The sequence below is a fragment of the Symsagittifera roscoffensis genome, chromosome 4 (assembly GCF_963678635.1).
Source record: "Symsagittifera roscoffensis chromosome 4, txSymRosc1.1, whole genome shotgun sequence".
Taxonomy (NCBI): domain Eukaryota; kingdom Metazoa; phylum Xenacoelomorpha; order Acoela; family Convolutidae; genus Symsagittifera; species Symsagittifera roscoffensis.
Window position 1 is genome coordinate 44,107,850 of NC_087065.1, and position 7,885 is coordinate 44,115,734.

The following is a 7,885-nucleotide window of genomic DNA, read 5'->3' on the forward strand; positions in this document are numbered from 1 at the left end:
GCTATGTTGCCACTTTGCGCGACCGATGTTGTAACTTTGCGTGACTCAAGCCTCTTGCGGGAAGATGGAATTTTGGTCGCAGAAAGTCCTCGGCGCGGGCATCAACTCAATTTTACCAATTCAAACCTTGCATCATAATACAACTATATAACTTATCGTAATACATGGCATGGGAAAACCATACACGGAGCTGGTTTTTGAACGTCTGTCCAAGCAAAATTGAGCGGTTGGATTTTTCAGCTGTTCGATTTAAAAAGTCCTACAATTGGCAAAACGACGTTGGTACTCCATCTGTCCTTTTTTTACTCCGGAAAACAAAAGTGTCATTACTCCGTTTTATTCATGCTACGCCATTAAATTCTGCCGTCAGTGATGTGCTAGCTCATGCTGCTTTTGCGAAAAAAACGGTAATTTGCAAAGTGTTGATGGTATTTCTCAGAAATTAAACTGACGTTAAAAGCTCAACTTAACTCTGTTTATGTAACGTCTATTTTTAAAACTCAATAATATTTGATAGCTACGGAGTTGCAATGGTCGGTGTTTGTCATGTTACAATTGTGTAAAAGCAACGTTTGTTTCCAAAATTTGCGTTCTACTGTTCTATAGTTACAAAAATATTATTCAAATAAACTCACATACTGAAGAAGACTTATTTATAGGTAAGTAAATTTACATGGTGAATTCCCATAGGTTCCAAAATTCATAGGTTCCAAAATAAAAAAATCAGTCGCATAAGTTCCAAAATTTATCTTCTTGAATTCTGATTGGTTGAAATTTGAGCCAACGAATTTATGGATCGATTGTTTACTGTTCAACCAGCATTAACTCAAGCTGCAGAATAGTGACCGCCGCAGCCGCGCCAACGTGTTGCGAGCTTGCCACCAAAGGGTAGGACTCTATACGAAATTTAGAGCCGGTTATCGTCGCGGAAGGGCGACGCGCGCGTAGCGCGCCCACCGGCGACCTTAAACCGAGACTCGGCTAATTTAGTCTTTTGGCCCATTGAAAAGATTTGGAACTTATGCGACTGCTTTTTTATTTTGGAACCTATGGGACTGATTTTTTATTTTGGAACCTATGAATACGCACCATTTACATCCATCACCAAGTAAAAAAAAGTTCTATTTAGGATCAAACTTCAGATCTGAAATGGGTTAAAATAACGCTTGGTTTTCCTTAACATTTGGTTATTTCATATCTATAATTTCAGATCTGAACACGTGAGTTTAATGAGAATAAAACTACAGTGCTGATTTATTACGCTTATGTTTACTGAAAAAAAACTAGAGTGCTGATTTAAATTGGCCGGACATTACTAACATTTGAAACTTCGAACGCGTTTCTCTCGAATTGGGTTGAGATAAGATAAAAAATTTTGGGAACAGAGTTTATTCTTAGATTTTCAACAGAATTAACATGGTGCAATTTGAACTAAACTGGTGCAAGAAATAATATGGTGCAATTAGTTTGGTCCAATTTGTGCAATTACACTAAAACTACCAAGTTAATTGTTGAGCAAGTTATATCAAAAGAAGCCTCTAACACAACCCTACAATGAAGGGTAAAACTTCCAGAACTGTTTGAAACGTCTGAAATTTGTTTTTAATTTTGATTTTTTGAAGAATTTGATTTTTATATAGTAAAAATGACTTTTTTTGGCTTTCAGCGTTTTGGCTTTCTTCAAAGACTTCGATTTTTTGAAGAATTTGATTTTTATATAGTAAAAATGACTTTTTTTGGCTTTCAGCCGTAAATTTATTCTCTTATACAGGTTTTTGAAAGTTTTCCCCTGTGATACATTGTACGGCCGTGTAAGGGTCTTATTTTGATATATATATTTTTTCATCAATTAACTAGGTAATTTCAGCGTAAATTTTGATTATTAAGAAAAAAAGCCCCAATGACGCTTTTTTGGAAAAAAAACTTTGGTCGAGAAATTCTAAAAAATGCACCATATCACTTTTATTGAAAATTAAAGCAACTTTAGTTGACTTGTCTGTTGTTTAATCTTAACACAATATGATAAAAAAAACTATTCCTGTAAAATTTTTGCAGCGTTTTTGCGAAACTTATAATATTTTCTGCAATAATCGCTGCCTACTTGATGTCTACACATACTCACTTTTATACATTATTGCAAAATGATAACCCTCTTTAAAATAAAACAATAATACTCTTGTCACCCCCACCATAAACTTACCCCGCGATATTTCAGAGCTATGACAGTAATGATTCCCTCGGAAATCAGCGCCAAAACTTGAAAAAATTCTTACTCATTCTAGTAGCTTTAAAATGAGAGTGTGAGTTTTTAAGCCCTTAACGTGAGTATATCTGAGACTTGGTGGCGCAAAGGTAGCATACATGTCTACAAAGCTGATAGTTGTGGGAGTGAGCCCCCGTAGTTATCTATTTTTGCCCATTTTGATAGGGTTTTATTGGCCGTTTCATTGCTGGAAATTAGCCAAAGTAGCGATAATCTATCAATAAAATTTGCTATTGTGGCAATGACATCGATAATTCATCGACCGCGATCGCTATTTTTTTTAAAAGTTTTTACCGCTAATTGTCAATGTGAGCTCAACCCGGGAGGGCACATGCGACGAGAAGGATGTAATAATCGAAAGGTGAAAAAGGGGGAATTAAAACTTTTGAATTTAAAAAACGGTATCCGAAAAAAAAGAGAAAAAGGTATGAATAGAAAAAACAGAAAACCAGACACACGTTTGGTAATTTCAGACTCATTTTTGAAAAAGAAAACGACAATTTCAATCCTTTATATCCGATTGAAAATGATTAAAAATAAATTTTATAGCGTTAAAAAGCATTATCATTCATTTAATTTTCCTTATGAACCTTTTTTTAGAGCTTAAACAGACTTAATTTATACTGACTATATAAACATGATGGTTTTCCCTGTAACTTTAATGCGTAAATATAGTTTTTCTAGGGAAACATGCTCTAAAAAATTGTATTTCGAATCTTAATTTTAGATATGATTTTCCAGGTTTTTGTTGGTTATTTCAGATTTGAAAAAATTTATAATTCTGTCGCTAAATTAGCTATTTCACAACTTTAAAGTTTCTGATATACACTGGCAGATAGTTAGCAAAGTCCCAAATCGGACACTTCTGGAATATAGTTCCTTAAACACGGGAGAGACATCGGGAAATGCACGAATGCTGAAAATTCAAATTTATTGACAGGTTCCAAAGCGATTTTTAAAACCTTCCAAAATAGTTGGGGTAAAACGTAAGTATGTTTAAAGAAAACTGCTTTCATAGGTTCCTTTTTTAGATCGACCTAACTGATTTTTGAGCTCTCCCAAATTACTATCAAGATCCCATTTTTACCAAATTTTCTGTGCCGCAGGCAAATTTTTGAAAAAAAACACCAAAAAAGCGTTTTAGGCACTTTTTGCAAATTTTCGACCAAATTTTTTTTTTGGCGCGCGCGCTTTTTTAGATTCTTCAAAAATGGTTTCTTTAAAATCTGAAACTTTGTTTTTCATAGTTATTTCAGACCTGACTTTTTTTTCAGATTTAAGTTTCTGATTAAAAAACCACGAATTTCAAAACTGAAAAACAACAAGTAAGAAACGAGACTGCTCTTACATAAGGGCTCGTCTATCCGGGATTAGCATTCACGATGTGCACAATTTTGTTTTTTTTTCCTAAAACAATGATTGGTTCCATAAGCCGAAAAATGATAAATGTTTGTTCAATTTTATTATTATAGGTAAAAATAAAGACACTATTTTATCGGTTCTTACTGGTTCCACAATTTTTGGTAAAAATTTTTATAAATAACACGTTAGTGGAAAATTAATTCATTAGTGGTTGCATTCATTTCTACACTCTAATATATTCTTGAAAATTTTTTTAATGATAACCTAGTGGTAAGTGTTACCGTTTTATCGCGACTAAATCAGTTTGTTGCATTAAAAAAGAACTTCGTTGGAAACAGCGTTTTCAAACCTTGTAATTTTTTCCAGCCCGATATATTCTCGAAATCAAAAACGCTTAATGCTATTCATGTTTCGATCACCGTTTTGAAAAGACCCGGATCAGGTTCTGCGACTTATGTTCTGCCACTTATGCGAATTAAAATTTTGTCGCATCTATGCGATTGTGGTCTGCATTCGGACGCATTTACGACTTCAAAACAGAAAAATATATTTCAAGTTTTGTCGGATTTTTTTGCTCGCAAAACAGTAAACATGCAAATAGCAGATTAATCCGGCGATATGTGTTTTAACGTGAAGATAGCTTGACCAGCAATTTTGCGCATCATATACAGGACGCCCTGTGAAGGGTGACCGCTCGACTAGCATAAGAGTTTGAAAACATGAAAATGTACCGACTAGCATAATTTTGATAGCGGATCTTGTTAACTATCCCCCCCCCCCTATTGCATTAGGGGGGAAATAGAACTAGTTAACAAGGTACAAAACTCGTAATGTTTAACTGTTCAACTCTTTCTTTATAGGGAGGGGGGATTCGTTACAAGTTACCATTGGGTGGGGGGGGGGGGGATAGTTATCAAGATCCTTGATAGCTATAGCTATATTTCTCAGAAAAAAAAAACGAAAAATGACAACAATGAAGTCTTCGGCAATCAAAAATGAAGTCTTCAGCGGAAACCCTTGTAACCCAAGGACATTATTCATTATCATAAAAAAGATAAACATGTGATCATGCTAGGAATGCTATTGGACTTGAAACTGCAAACTTGGAGCAATTTAACCGCGTACTTGTGAGTTTATATCATGCTCAACGTGTAAGTGCAAAATATGCAAACTGAATGTTGTGCAAGGTAATTGGTGCCATTATTGTTCCGACTTTCGATACGAAAGTAACGGAATGTTTGTGCTCGGGGTGGTTTTTTTTTTCTTCAGACAAATTTCGACTTTTTAACTAGCCATTTTTGACGGAATTTTTCTTTATCATTCAAAAGGTATTGGTGCCCTGAGCTTAAATTTGAAAAGATATTTCACCTGTGATCATTTTTCGTAAAGTTATGAGGGTTTAAAGATTGCCATTTTGGCTATTTTGACCAATTTGGGACAATTAACGCGCGATATAATTCGCGCTATTAACGCGTAAGCGGAGATTTAATTCGTCTTATAAATCGTTCCAAATTGGTTGAACGAAGCTTATTTGTCATAATTTATTTGTTACAAGGAACGAAACATCTCTTTTTGTACTTTATATGTTGTGTGGGGGGATGATTTTCATAAAAAATTTCAAATTTTAGAAAAAAAAATTTTCATTTTGTTTTATTTCATTTAATTTTTTAATCTTATTACTGCTGCTCCATAAACCTTAAAAGGCGGTCGGAACATTCAGCGCTTCGCCCTGATACGAGCAGTCTTGTTCTTTTAATGCTCATACAACAATCTGTACACTTAAGTTTCTATTAGAAAGAAAAAAAACGCAACATATTCCGACTCTTTTGCAGTTTCCGCTCCTCCTCGTTAGTTTGCACTTTACAGTTGTGCTCTTTTCCAGTTTCTCCCCTTTCAAAATATCGAGTTTCAAGTTTGCCTTACGTGTTATTACTGTTAATGCTACATAGCATTAAAGTATGAAAGTATAGAATAAAGCCAGTATAGTTGCTTAGCAATATCAGCTATTTAGCTCAGCGTATACATAGTGCGTTCCGGGGAGTTCGGCGTGGGTTCGATTCTCACCTAAGTCGTTTTATATGAGAATCCTATTTGAGCCGAACCTGACAGAACATAAAATGCTAATATTTTAATCGGTTCAAAATTGGTTTGCAATTGAGTTTCTGTTAATTAAACTGCGTGAACTAAGTATGAACTCATTGTGAAAAAACACATAAATCACACAAATCAGGGCATGAACAAGCCCACTTTTTAACTTGATACGTGTAATGTTGTTGCTAATTCCGTGCAATAAAAAATTACTAAAATTCGCGGTTTATTGATTCTCTTGAATTAAACCGATTCTGTTTCCTGTTTTTATAAGTTATAAAAAAGTTATAAAAAAGGCCAGAATAATTACGGCTAAATGCGTGTTGTTTACGCTGTAAAATATGAAGAACAAATCTGATCAGAATTGTCGATTTGTTCACCACGCCAAATTTCATTGCATTATGACATGTTAAATAGACTTTTCAAAATTGAATTTGAAAAGGGGGAACTGGAAAAGAGCCTACAATTGTTCAAAAATAGTTCAAACGTAATTGGCTCGTAAAAAACATCGTGAATTTTTTTTGTTTATATTATAGTATTGTGTTTGCGAAGTGTAGTTTCGCCTCTGTGTCTTAATTATTAATGAATTTGATCATCGTTCACTGGGTAGATTTAGGGGAGGGGACGCCTCTACCCTCTCAGAGATCCGACCCCGTTACCACACAATGGGTCCCCAATTGGTATTTTTTCACGATTTCAATTCTCGGCTAACCGAGCCTAAAATTGTTCTTCAGGCTCATGTGTCGCTAATAGATACTGTTTTTAAAGGAGCACGCGCTGAAAAAAAGAGAATTTGTCGACATCTTCTAAAAAGCCCAAATCAGAACTTTTAGCTTATTGCGTGCGGCGTACAGAGTTTTTCAACATAGGTTATTGATAGTGTTTTGAAAGAGCTCAAAGAATCGTTTTGGTCGATCTGTAAAACGGCAAAATTGTTGAAAATCTTCCTCCCCCCTCGAAAAAATCTTAGATCTGCCCCTGCCGCGACTTGTAATGGTTTGAACCGAACTGATTGAAATGTGTGGAAAAACTGTGATTTATATATGGTTTTGGGATCTTTTTAACTATCCCCCTTTTGAAAAAGAGGGACTTGTTTCGCATAAGCTTAGCCGTTAACGTTAAATTGTGTCATTAAGGGTGGCAATTCGTTCAACCCCCCTGCGATTACTATTCACCAATCACCCCACCCAACACCACTCCCCGCGCCTACACACGCGGGGAGGGGTATTGAGTGTAAGCGGGAGGGGGGTGTGAACGTGGGGGAAGGGGGTGAACTCCAGTGCGGGGATGACTTGGATCTAGATCAACTCGAGTTATTGATAAGAGTTGATTTTTTAGTGGTCTGTGGATGATATCAAATAGTATTTGATGCCAGAACCTAGGGCTTAAGATTTAAGCTCAAACCGTGGGACTAGAAATTGGGATTTTTAGACTATGCGGCCTGAACTCTGCTGGTTTGATCAAATAATCAGATCACACCGCGGGGAACTAAAAACGTTATATTTGATTGTATGCCTTTTTTTGTTATATATGCAACAAATATAATTCATACCTCCCAAAATGAAAAACAAAATCTATCGCATTAATCACCACAATTTAAAAAGCTCCAATCCTTCTGTGTACAGGGCCAAACCAAGAAAAAGTTTTAGTTAGTAGTCCACACACCCGCTAAGACAGTCGTCTAGTCTAAGCGGCATGGCTGACGTCCTTGGCCTCTCAATCGAAATGTTGGATGTTTGAGGCCCACCATGATCCGTGCTCGTTGCTTGAGTGTGAGGCAGAAATACCCAGCCCACAAAAATAACCAAAAAAAAATGCATGCAGATCTAAAAGCAGGGGACACAACTGCGGTTCGCCGTAATGAGCTGTACAGCTCGTATATTTGATCCTTTCCCTCGTGGATTAATAGTCTTAACTAAATATCGGAGTTTCAAGTTCAGATTTTTTCCACACACATTTTAAGCACTGCATTCAGTCCTAAAGCAAACTATAAACAAATCTTGTCAACGTCCCAAGCAATGCGATTCAAAAATTAATCGGAAACAAAGCCTAAGCTGTGCAAATGGATAACTTGATTTTCATTTCGAAATAACGGGACGAATCTTCAGAAGAGTGAAATTTCAGAAAAATAATTGCTTTAATTGATCGGATACATTTAAAAGATTGCATGGT

General features: G+C 35.8%; 1 protein-coding gene across 1 annotated transcript in view; it reads left to right on the forward strand.

The window, feature by feature from the left end:
• The first annotated feature begins 530 nt into the window (after positions 1–530).
• The window catches only part of LOC134844899 (uncharacterized), a 14,090-nt gene continuing 6,735 nt past the window's right edge, over positions 531–7,885 (forward strand). Inside the window, exon 1 of the mRNA XM_063861726.1 lies at positions 531–659. The gene's annotated coding sequence lies outside the window, so the exon portion shown is untranslated. The remainder of the gene's footprint in view (positions 660–7,885) is intronic.